Source organism: Parasteatoda tepidariorum, chromosome 5 (assembly GCF_982258835.1).
Source record: "Parasteatoda tepidariorum strain Cologne lab strain chromosome 5, Ptep-v5.0, whole genome shotgun sequence".
In the NCBI taxonomy this organism is placed as follows: domain Eukaryota; kingdom Metazoa; phylum Arthropoda; class Arachnida; order Araneae; family Theridiidae; genus Parasteatoda; species Parasteatoda tepidariorum.
The window spans coordinates 19224416-19238132 of record NC_141759.1 but is presented as its reverse complement, the minus strand read 5'-3'; positions in this window follow the sequence as shown (position 1 = coordinate 19238132).

The window sequence follows — 13717 nt, the reverse complement described above, 5'->3', positions numbered from 1 at the left end:
AAAATAAATTAACAGATAATGATATGAACCTCCTATTTCCAGCCACCCTAGATACAATAGTTGCAGGTGACTTTAATTCCAAACATCCAGTATGGGGCTGCAACAACTTCAATCACAGTGGTTCAAAATTGAAAGATCTTATTAGCAAATATCAATTAAAAGTAGTAGCACCAACAACTCCAACTTACATTCCAAATCGGATTAACCATAGTCCGGACATACTAGACTTCGCAATAACAAACATGCATGTTCCAATGCTCGCCTGCGCTCATAACCATTTGTCATCAGATCATCTGCCAGTTCAACTGCTCGTTGGGGAAACCATAGAACAATCTGAGAAACCAAATTATAAAACTGACTGGAACCATTTTCAAAATACTCTTACAATTAATGGAACAGACCTACCATCCTTGGAAAACGAAACTGCAATAGAAAACTATATACAGCAAATCCAGAATGAAATAACAGATGCTTTTAAAAACTCTTCCACAGAAACCAAGTATATTGCTCATCATTACAGATTACCACCTGAAATAAAGAATATAATAAGATTAAGGAACTCGCACAGGAAATGTACCAAAGAACTTACGACCCAGCACACCTGGACGCAATAAAACAACTCAATAACCAGATTAAAAAACACAGTAAAAAATATAAAAAACAACTGTGGCAGGCAAAAATCGCCTCTCTCTGCACTACCAACAAATCTATATGGAAAATGGCCAAGAAACTGAAAACAACTCCTCAAATAGACAGACCAATAAATGGACCAACAGGCGCAGCTTACACAATATCAGAAAAATTCGAAATATTCGCAGATTCACTTCAAAATCAATTTTCACCAAATATCAACTCTGACCAAAATCATCACAATATCATCACAGAAGAAGTTAATAATTTTCAAACTGAACACCTCATCCCAGAAACAATAAATTCAACCAATAACCAAGAAGTTAGCTGCATCATACAAAAACTGAAAAACAATAAAGCTCCAGGTGAGGACGGGATAAAGAATAAGATGATAAAACTATTACCAAACAACTACATCTGCAAAATCACGCATATTTTTAATGTCTGCCTTGCTCATAATTACTACCCACAAATCTGGAAAAACTCATCAGTCATTCTATTTCTCAAGAAAAATAAGAACCCAAGCTGCCCTGAGAGTTATCGCCCAATCAGTCTACTTAACATACTTGGAAAAATATACGAAAAAATCATCTACAATAGAATAAAACCACTTCTTACAGCCCTCCCCGACGAACAGTATGGATTCCGACAAAAACTAGATACCACCAAACAGTTACTCCGAATAATAGACTATACTGGAAGAGCAATCATAAATAAAGAAACAATAGCCTTCCTGATGATTGACATATCCAAAGCATTTGATAAAGTATGGCACACTGGTACAATATATAAACTCATACAGCTGAATTTTCCACCCGGCATAATCAAACTCCTATCCTGCTATCTTTCTAATAGAACATTTCAAATCACCATCAAAAACAAAAAATCCACAAAGAGAAACATCACAGCCGGAGTACCACAGGGCAGCATTCTGGGACCGATATTATACATATTATACACTTATGATTTTCCTATAAACAAAGCCGATTATAACAGCATAACAGCCTATTACGCAGACGATACCGGTATTATTATTAAATCCAGAAACCCAAATCATGCTCTTCAAAAACTACAGACCAATAGCTGCACATTTCACCTCCGACGCCTCATATCATAACTATCAAAACAAATAATTTCATCAACTTTTCTGAAAATAACGTTTACTCATGCTGATACAATTCTGAACAACTCCAAAATCAAACAAACACAGTTTAGAGCAAGCTGCTCAATTTATTTTTGATTCCTTTTTAGTTATTCAAGCAAAGAGCTTGAAACATTCATAAAAGCAACTCCATTGCCTGCTCACATCATTGCTCAACCAAAACTGTTATAAAATTCCAGATGAATGGGATAGGGGCCGCTTCGCGGCCCAGGTGCCCAATAAAATCAAAACACTAGGACTAGGACTAGTACTAATGTCCTTCCAATGCCATTAGTTTCAGTCGCCCTAGGGCATAACACAGATCAGAGGTCTAGTGCCCGCTTGCGCGGGCAGGTACCTTGCCAAATTACATGATCTAGCTAGCTAGTACTAATGTCCCATATTATCTCGGAGCTTCGCTCCGAATTTACAAACTTTTTTCACTCAGATGAATGAGCTAAAGCCTTTCATTAGGCTGGTACTCACATTCTAAATATAAATAGGAATAGTACTAATGTCATTCTATACCCTTTTAAAAGTAAGCAATAATAGTCATATATTTGCTTTTTAATTATTTACCGTTTTTTTAATTATTTTGGTGTGTCCGGAGCAGTTGGCATCTCTGCAATTGGGAATTTTCTTTTAAGTTTATTTAGTCAGGGGAAGGGAAATGGTTGTCTGATGACTGTAATTCTGTCCTTACTTTTGATATTTGGTACTAAAAAAATCATTTCTTAGGATAACATCAAGTAGACTAGACGTATCGTATTTTTCTTATTTGGTATAGGAATTTGAGGGAAAGTAACGCCTACTTCATTACGAAATACCGTAATTTCTAGAATGAAAGTGATTTTATTTTACTAAAACTTTTAAAATCTATAGAGTAAAGCAACGTAAAATTTTTCATATTGTATTTTATTCATCTCAAACATAATGTTGAAAAGGTAAGATCTTTTTTACATATCTAATTAGCTTTGAAGTTTAAAAAGAAAACTGTTTTGCCCTCTCCTCACATGGTAGCCCACTTTTCCGCATAAAGAGTGGTGAGTTAAACCATAGCACTTACGAAGCTTTAAATTAATTGTAGCAGTTGTAAGCCAGGTTGATTGAAACCGCTTCTGTAAAATATTTATAAAGGGTTTTCTTGCCATGACAGATGGAAATTCTTTCCAAAAGTCTGTGTCGAATGATTTGTCTAGAGAGCATATTATAAATTTTTTGTATTCTTCGTTTCACACCCACTTGATAGACATTTCTGCCATTTCAAAAAGCTATCTTACTTATTTGATTTAAGGTAGATATTATCAGTAGGGCAAGAAATATAAATGTTTCGCCCATGAAATGAAAAAATGATGAAATATAATGCAATATCAGTGCTTTGAAATAGTTTTATAAGCTATGTCAATGGAGCTCAGGGATAAAAATTTCAGATGCTAGTTTATAGCCTTTAATACAAACAAGACGAAAAGAAAAGTTGTATGAATAAAGAAATAAAAATAAATTGAAAGTTATCCAAGTAAAAGAACGCTTTTTAATGTAAAATAATTTCTCAGAACCGTTATTCGTTGCAATTAAACAATCTACCTGCTTGCTTTAGAAACAATTTCTTTGCTACTAGTAATGATACATCAAAATAAATATATATCAATAAATAAATAAAAATAATAATAACGTAAAAATGTAATACAAATTTCCTAGAGAGGAAAAAAATTTATGAAATGAATGTTGTTGTTAAAAATGCTATTTTTTATGAATTTAATGAATGGTTATTATGAAAGAAAAACTCTTTTTTTTTATTGTCTAACTCGTAAAACATATAATACGAAGTGCTTCAATTTGACAGTATAATTGCAAATTTGAATTAAATTTCATGACAATTCAATAACTTTTCTAAATAAATTTGTTAGCAATTTTTTATTAATCAAATTGACATGAAAATCTACTTATTAGTATGAAAAATCTAAAATTTCTAAATGCATAAACAAAGTTCTATTTTGAATTTTTTTTTATCATTTTCAACAAATTAATTAATAAAAATTATTTAATTTATGTAATTGGTTCAATATATTACCTACTTATGTTTGGGCGGAAGACTTAAATCTTTTAGTGATTGAATTGTTGTGATTTAACCTATCATCAATAAGGTATACAAGAACAAAAAATGCAGTTTTTTTTTCGAATATGAACCACTTAATATGTGGAGCATCATATCATATTCAATTCCAAACCAGGACCTTTCTTTAAAAATTCATTCGAGTGAATACTAAGTTTCACCCTTTTTGTAGTACATAGTGTGTGTAAGGAAAAGAGCGATAATATATTTCAATTTGAGACTCGATATTTTAACGTCCTATGTTTTTTAATATTCAGCCAAAAAACTAAATTAAAAATAATTTGGCTATACATTTGAATTTTTCCGAATGAAATTAGCGTTAAATTTACAAACCTCACAAACGAAAGATGCAAGGTCAAGTACTTCCGAGTGTAATTATGTAGAAAGAAACATGAGTAACCTGAAGAAATCACTTGTATCTGTAAATGAAAAAGAAAGAAAAAAAACATTCTGATAATTTTCAATATTTATTTAAATTCCTAGCACAAATCTTTTGTTGTTGTAATTAAAAAGACTTAGTTTCATCAAAAATACAAGATATTTTAAGATATTTCAGTAATCACAAAAGAAGAAGAATTTATATATTTTTTTTCAAATATATTTAATTCTAAAAATTCTTCAAACATTCCTCTAAACATTCTTTTATGACGTAAACAGTATGTGCGAAAATTACACAGTCCTATTGTATTTTTAAAAGTAAATTGGCATCAATCTGTAACACTTACTTTTGCTTGGGTCAAGTGCTTTAATCCTCCCTGTTGGAAAAAAGTTTAGAAACTTATATACTTTTAATTCGTTTAAAATTAGGAAATAAAATTAGTTCACGGACCGTTCATACCCTCCAACTTATGAGGATTTTGAAAATAATTCTTTCTAGTGGTAGCGAACCAAAGTAGAAATTTTTAAAGCAAATGGATCTCTCATAAAACTTTTATCAGAACTTAAGAATCTAGCCATATGGCCTGCACTTTTATAAGTAATAGTGGACAAGTTACGCTAAAATTAATTTTTTTTAAATATTAAGACATTCATTTTGCTACCGTCTGAAAAGAAGATTTCTGAAACTACGGACATTCCGTAGTAGTTGGAGCAAGATAACACTGGGGGATACAATCCCTACATCCGAATTAGGTGAGATCCAAAATTTGCGCTTAATTATTTGTGTTCCGAGTTTAATTATTTGTGTTAACATTACAAGTATAAGAAAACAATTTTACCAGTAATTAAAACAAAAATATTTCTCGAGTTTTCTATTTCTTTATTTCACAATAATCAGATTGTCTAGGTGTTAATGTTAAAGGTTTAAGTAATAAAAAATGCATCCGAACAGATGCTACCAGTAATTATAATAAATAATATTTAATAAAATTTCTGTTTTGATTAAAGAACGTGTTACTTACTTACCGAATCAGCACAAATTAGCGCTCGGTTGACCTGCTCGCCTGTCTGTAGTATGGTGATGACTGAGTATTGTAGAAAAGGTATTCATCAATTCCTTAAGATTGGTGTCCACCATTCATCACCGCCCACAAAATCCCTATCAGATCGGGCAAGTTCAAGATCCGCCCACTTTATATTTTGACAGACTTACTTCACAGAGGATGTTTTCCGATTTAAAAAATAATTATCTTACCAAGCAGGGAGAAATATACCACGTTGTAAGCGATAGTAGAAACATAAATTAAGTTGAATAAATGCAACAACAAAATTATTCCACCGTGCAATTATTTACTGACTATCTTTGCTATTCATATGCGTTACGTTTCGTAGTAAATAAAAACTCTTTGAGAGCAAGTCACCGATTTTTCATTTTAAAAAAAAATTGTAGAAAAGTTCTTGACAAAAATGAGTTTAAAATAAATTTTTTCTAAATTTTTGGCTTACGATCAGTGGGCAATTTTGAAATTTGACTCGAATTAAGTGAAGGGCGTAATTGCATAATGTGGAGGGAATGTTAAAAATGTCAACATCTATTTAATGTTTGAGCAATATTTTTTATTTTATGTGTCATTAAAAAAAAATCAAAAATGTAGATTATGTTATTTAACCAGTAACAATGCTGAAAATATTTGTATGCGTTTTAAAAAGTTTCATTATATTTATTTAGTGTTAATTTTTCTTTGGTCAAATCGCACAAAATGTTTACTGTTAAGGAACAACGTTTAATACTTCAATCCTCCCACATAATATAATAATGTCATAAATATAATGCTTTTTAATATGTCAAGAGGGTGTTGTCAATATGTCAAGAGGGAGAATATCAAGAGGGTGTTTTTGTTGACTTTAAAAAATTCTTTTAACAATAATATTTCATGATTTTTTTAAAGCACGAAGAAGTTTTTTACTCTGAATTTTTTCACGTAATGCTAAATGCAATATTTTTCAGTGTATAAAAAAAAAAAAAAAAAAAGAGGATGTTTGGGTATTTTTGGTAAATTAAAGAACAGGTAGTAATTTTTGGTAAAAAAATTTTAATTTTTTTATAACACAAAAGCAAAATTTCTCGACTCTAATTATTTTTCACGTAATACTGTTCTCTCTTAAAAGGTTTATTTAATGCTCATTAAAAAACGAAAACTGGATTTAAGCCAAAATATTTAATAAATAAAATATTAGATGAAATAACTAAACTCCCTTATCGCTATCATATAAAAAGAAACGTACTCTAGATTTTCTTATACCGAAAAATATAACTTTCAACTTTAAAAAAAAAATTAAAGTTAGGAAATATTGTTTTTTTACTCTAAATAAAAATGGCATTGTGTCTCTTGAAGTGTTTGTTATCATACAAAAAATTATTACTATACTCGTTGCCTCATCAATATCATTTTCGGAAACCGATGAAACAGACGCAAAAAGATCACGTAAAAGCTATTGTCCTACTGCTGTTGAATGAAGCGACTTCAGCTTATACATCTCGATAGGACTGAAAGTTTCTAAAAAATTTAAAGAGACAAATTAATGTAAAATTTCAAAATATAATTTTTGAAAAAAGTTATTTATAAGTTTAGCTAATTTTTTGATTAAAAAAATGTAATATCTGGCTATTTTACCCCGCCCTAAAAAAGGGTAGATTTAGCACCACCGTTGAAAAACTTACATCCTCACTACTCCGGAAAGAACGGTAGACAGAACATTTTTTGTGAGTAGGTGTGGCAGCTAGAAGTTTTCTATTTATGAAAACATACCTTTCCACATTCGAAGTTTTAGCGAAACATTTTTTTAGGTGGTAATGTACTGAAGCAGATATTATTACAGCAAACAGTATTTTTATACAACTTTCGAGCGGGAACCAGAAATTTAGCCATTTCTAAAATTGACTATGTATACTCTGGTTAAAAATATTAATTAATAAAGCTATACGAAATTCTTTACTATTCTAATTTTTTTTTTTTGAAATATGATAAAACCTTTGCTACCGCTAGGAAAATATGTTTACGGAAACTTTGGATATTTTATAGTAGTTGGAATGTTTAACAGCTACCACATAGACCATTGACCACAAAGAACCTATTCAATATAGAAAAATACATGATGGTGCCCAGCTCTCAATTCAAGACAAGACAAGGAATGTTTAATTCCATATTGTGCCTTATTGTTGCTGATAAATTATCTGATTCTTTATGAAAGTTTCAAACAGGAACAGGGTCTAAAATGAAGATGAATGGAAAAAGAGCCATTTTTGGCCTCAGGAGCCCAGCTGGACCAGACAGAACAGACCAGAAAGTTTAATTCATAGTATAGTTTGTCTCTCTATAGAATTCACATTGCCAATCGTCCTGAACACTATCGGGGAATGTAGTAACTATTTCAAGTAGTGATGTGGGTAAAAAAAAAATTAAGCCACATTTTTACTTTGGTCTGTGAGGTGAGTATCAAAAACATACTCCTTTATAATTTTAGGAATTGAAAAAAATGCTGGGAAAAAAACTGACCATTCTTTGCATTAGAACAATTGCCACCAACGAAATAGCTAGATGCATTCCTGTACTTTATACAATACAAGCAAAACGGCTATAATGGATAAGTTTCCCGAAAGTCTTGTAACCTCGTTACAGAAATCTACAGACTATACAAGTCTTTCAGTTTATAAAGTTCGAGTGTTTTAATACTAGAGCGTTATGCTCACAGGCTTGGGTTGTTCCACTCACTTCATATCTCGGCCGACTTGTACGTATTATTAAGATAGAATATACATTCCATAGTAATATTACGATTTAAATATATTAACTATTATTATTAATATTTCCCTTACTTGATATTACTTCACAAGAGCTGTTTTTCGATAAAAAAAATAAAAAAATCTCAAGCATGGACAAGTTATTAACGATCGTAAGTTATGAACGATAATACAATGCGAGATATGAGAGTTGTTATATGTGAATATATTAAATTGTCATTCATAAAATTTTCAATATCTTCTCATTAAACAACCAAGAATACCAACAGCTCCGCTTTCTGCGAATGTTTTAATAAATTGATAGCACATTAGATAGAAAAACTTAGGGAATAAAAATAATTGAGCCCACTCTGTAAAGAGTAACCAAGATATAAATAGAGTAAAAATGCGTTTCATATGATACTTTGAATTTCTACTATGATTTTTGTGGAAAAATACTTAAAATGAAATGTGGGAAATTAAAAATAACATAAATTTCGTTACTTCAAGAAAATACATTTTTCCAAAATGGATCAAGAAAATCGTTCTCTTCCTATTGAGAATTTCAGTTAAGATCGATAATCAACGGTTGGGACTGGGATGCCCAGAAGGGCACTCCCAGTCACTAGGAATAAAAATGAAAGCGAATTTTCCCAAAGGCCAGTTAGGAGAATGGGAAGAGATTCAAGGTTTGTAATTTATCGAAAGATAACATCACCAAAAAGAAAGCAAACCCCCATAATCAATATCCGATTCGAAATAATTTTTCAATCACGAATCGCCGAAAAACTGATATAATTAGTATGACCATGTAAATGAAACATTTTGGCAGTAAGAAATAAAGAGTTTTAAATAGATTTTCGATTTAGTGAATTAATGATTCTGGTTTGTCATTAAAAACTCTTTTTGTGGCTCGGTAATGCCAAACCTGTTGGCACACGGAAAAGAAGCTGGCCGAATTTGAGAGGGATAGATGGCCTAGAAAAAGACCTTTTGTTTTTAAAATATAAAAACTAGGAAACACTAGCAGGAAAAAGGTTAGCCTGGATAAAACTTCTTGAGAAAGCCAAGGCCCACCCTGAGTTGTCGAGCCATTGAAGATAATGATGAATTAATGAGGCTACATTCGTATTGAAATAAAAAGTTAGCCGTTACATTGCTTGTTACGAAAAGGAAAAAATATTTCATATTCACTTTTTTTAAATTATGATAAAAATTAAATAATTGGTTTAATTCAACTAAAATTCGATTAAGAACGAAATAAAAATATAAGTTTAAGAAATTAAGGGAATTTTAGGAGTTAGGAAATATGTAATGCCTATTGTGGCATCCACAGCATCAGTAGATTGGTAAATGTATTTTAACAATCCCAATAATTTTTTCAATGTTTACAATATTTTCCTTAGTGGAGAAATGCAAAGAGACTTTCTTATTACGATAACTATATATTTTTGAAACCACCTACGTACAAAAGATGTTATTCTTTTTATAAGTATGAACTACTACAGCATGCCTGAAAATTACACATATTGTCTTTTTAAAATTGAATTGAAAACAATTTGTAACGCCTACTTTTTCTTGGGGCAAGTTCTTTAATTGTCCCTGATTGAAAAGGTTTAGGAACTTAAAAATTACAGTGAACTTACACACCGTTTGATACAAATTAACGCTGGGGGACAAAATCCCCAGACTTGACTTAGATAAGATCAGGTATTTGCATAAATGCAATAAAATTTTCTCCAGGGTGTAATTTCTTTTAAGAAAACAATTGTACCAGTAAATAAAACAAAAGATATTTATATATATTTTCATAGCGTTCCGAAATCTCCCCAATCCAAAAATGATTTTCCCTTCAAAACTAAAGATTTACTCCTTAAGGACTTGACTTGTTGTTTCAACATATTACAACTTCAAAGATATATAGGACCTCCCAGAATACAACAAAACAGAATCGATTAATCGGTTAGTGGCGCTTCGCGCCAAACGCCGAGATAACCCCAATATCCAGCATCCAGAACATTATTTCAATTTTTTTCTGATTGCTTTTACCTGCATGAGGAATCCAGGTAAATGCTCATTATCTCAAAAAAATTATCTTTTAATATTGAATAATTTTTTTCATCATCCTTGATAGATGGCCTATCATCTTTGTGAATGTAAGGAGACACTTTTCTTATTATTAACTCAACCCAGAAATCGAAGAAACTCGCAATTTAAGTATCGGAGCACAACCATATATATATATTTCTCTTACACGGCGACAAAAAAAAAGCCTCATTACAACTCCCCGAATGGCAACGCTAGAAAATCGACCAATGATTGCTGCTAAAAATGTCACATGCCAAATCTAGCTGAGGTGGCTCAACGTATAGCGCTTTTATAAACGGAAATAGCCTTAAGCTAGGCAGAAGTGAGTAGTCTTTGTCGATAGATCTCTATTTTAGTATTTTGTCGAAAGCGCTTTTTTTCACGAATTTATATATTACGAATTTATTTGACGATTTTTGATTTATATCACGAAATTATTTGTTTTATTATTGTTATTAGTTATTCATTGAAAAATGCGTCTCAGTCGTGCTGTTACGCTTTAAGATTTTATAATATAGCACATTTCTAATAGGTTTAACGAATTACATGTCATTTATTTGAATTCAAATTTATTTTAATGACTTAGTATTTACTAAAAAGATGTAAAATTTTTTTTTAAAGTTGTTATATGGATTTGAATGATTGTTTTGAATTCTTAGAATTTTGTGTATTTGCAATGTACCTAAGTTAGTAGCGAGCGAAGCGAATTGGTTTGCGAAGCAAACCATGTAAGATTGCGTAGCAATTTTCAAGGGTTGGAGAGCGTTAGCGATCAGGGGGCGCAACCCACTAGTAATATTATATTGTTTAAACTAATTTGATGAGCTCACAACCGTAACTTATTATTCTCGATTCCTAACGGGCAAAAAATTTTATACTATTTTTGCTTGTTTCTTATTGTGCGTGAAGCTGATCGTTAAGTTATTTAACAGACCTCTTTAACTGTTATTTATAACAGTACATTAATTTTATTTGCAGAAAATTAATAATTGTAAAACGGTTAATTAGATTAGACCACCTTTCTAAATAATTTTATCTTAAAATGTAGCGCAGAAATACATTATAATAACAATAAAAGAAACAATTACCTTAGTTTTAAATTCTTGAATGAAAAGCGCAATAATAGCAGTACAGGAAAATAACTTTAAATTAGGGATAGAAAAAACTTTTTAGAAAAGTTTAACTTTTAAGTATTTTTTATTAATTTTACGCTGATGGCAACCAACACAATGTGGTAATGAATGTTCAAAAACTGGATACTATCTTGTGACTTTCCAGTCAATAATAATGCAGGGACAAGAATAAAACACTGCGACTTATTTAATAGATCCTTTTAAATAATATGAAATTACAATAATGCATTTCACTGTAACTACCACGATATATTAAGAAAAAAGATAATGAAATTTTTATTTTATTAATTAATATGCTATATAAAAATTCCCTTCAGCAGAATTGTTTGGAAAGACAAGAAAGCTCTATGGTCCTTATCCCTATGATTAAGATCGTGTGAGCAGTTGAATATAAAGTATGTTAAAGTTATGATGATTGCGTAAATCAAGATGGCTGAGCTTCATAAGAAAAGTGAAAACCCCTAGAGAAACATCGCGTCATCTGTATCATTAATTTCTTCGTTAGTTGTCTGGGCTGTCACGGCCACCATCTGATCAAAAACTTTGCTAGCTCGCTCTCCTTCCTTTGGTGATTTTAACACTAACCATTTTGGAATAGCAAAAGTTCGAGATCCGCCCACTTTATATCTTTTTAGTCTTGAATGTAGAGCTGTTTTCTAGCAAAAAACTTAGCAAAAGAGGACGGGCACATTAATACAAAATGATTTGTAAAGATTATAAGTTTTCGTGTCTAGAGTTATTTTCTTGCACCCGAATTACGTTAGATCAAGTATTTGTACAAATACATCAAATTTGTGTAAATTTGTATAAATACATTTGTGTTACACAGTGTTTGTTTCTGACCCTTTTTGCAAATCAGTAAAGATTTGAAAAGAAAGTAGGCGTTACGCTCCATAGTATAATCATCTACTATTCTGAAATAGTAAGCGTTACGTTTCATGGTATAGGCTCACTCCAAATAAATACAAACGCATTTATTGACACATTATCATGACACAGATTTTCTTATACATTCTATGTAGAAAAGTAAAAAATATCTACCACGATATATTAAAAAAAGATATAACCAAATTTTTATAACCTCTGTGACGGTTATATAATAATTTCCTTTGTGACAGTCATATAATAATTTCCTTCTGCAGGGTTGTTTGTAAAGAAAGCTCTACTACGGTATCGTGTGAGCAGGTGAGTATAGAGTAGATTTAAGTTATGATGATAGTGAGTGTGAACGGTGAGATATCACCATCTTCTGCTAGAGGTGGATAAAACTGCTACTGTGACTATTTCGACATAAATTTAATCGATATTATCTATCATTCAATTCGATTAATCGTTATAAATAATTAAATTTGGTATAAATTAATTGGTTAAGAGTTTTTCATAAATAATCGATATAATTAGTTTTTAGTAAAGTTGATTGATATCATAAATATTTTACGCAATCGATTAAATTAAGTAATCTCTTACTTGGAAATCCTTCTTATATTTAGTGAGATAGTTGTTATTGACTATGTCAACCTTCATCTACGAAAAGGTACCCCACCAGTTTTCAACGTTTTATGTAAGAAAAAAAAAGGAAAGAAATTTACCAATTTTCAGTAATATCTGCATATCTTTCAGTTAATTGTGTCAGTTCAGTTTAGTATTATAAATATCTATCTGTAAACAGAAGTATTTTTTCTAAATAATGTTTTTTCAAAATAACATTTGTATTGTTATAACATTATATTATTCTAACCAATTTGATGAGCTCACAACCGTAATTTAACATTTTCGTTTACCAAACACTATTTTTTCTTGCATCTTATTGTGCGTGAATTTATTTAGCAGATTTATAACAGTATATTAATGTAATTTGCAGAAAAATAATAATTGTAAAACGGTTAATAAGATTACACAACCTTTCTGAATAACTTTATCTTAAAATGTAACACAGAGATACATTATAATAATAATAAATTAAAATAAAAGCAATTATTCACTTATTTTTGAAACTCTTGAATGAAAAGCGCGATCATAGCAGTACAGGAAAATAACTTTAAATTAGGGATACAAAAAGATTTATAGAAAAGCAATACCTTTATGATTTTTATTAATCTTACGCTGCAAATGTTAAATAAAGAACATATAGAATCATTTATCCAAGACAGAGAGAACATTCGAGAAGAAGCCAAAAATAATATTTTGAAGATCCAAGAAGAGAACCGCAGGCAATACGATTATTCAGCTGACCACATGAAACCGTGAACAGTAAATTAAAAAATTGTTTTTTATATTTTTATGCTTTGCTTTCTCGTTCTTTTTCTTCTTTTTTTTCCAGGTAACTGTGTCTGGTAGCTATTCTGATGAAAATGAGGACATTTTGTTGGATCGCCGTATTGATGTAAGTTTCAATGCCATAGTATAATAACTGCGAAGATTACATCCTCATTCTTTATCATGTAATACTGAGA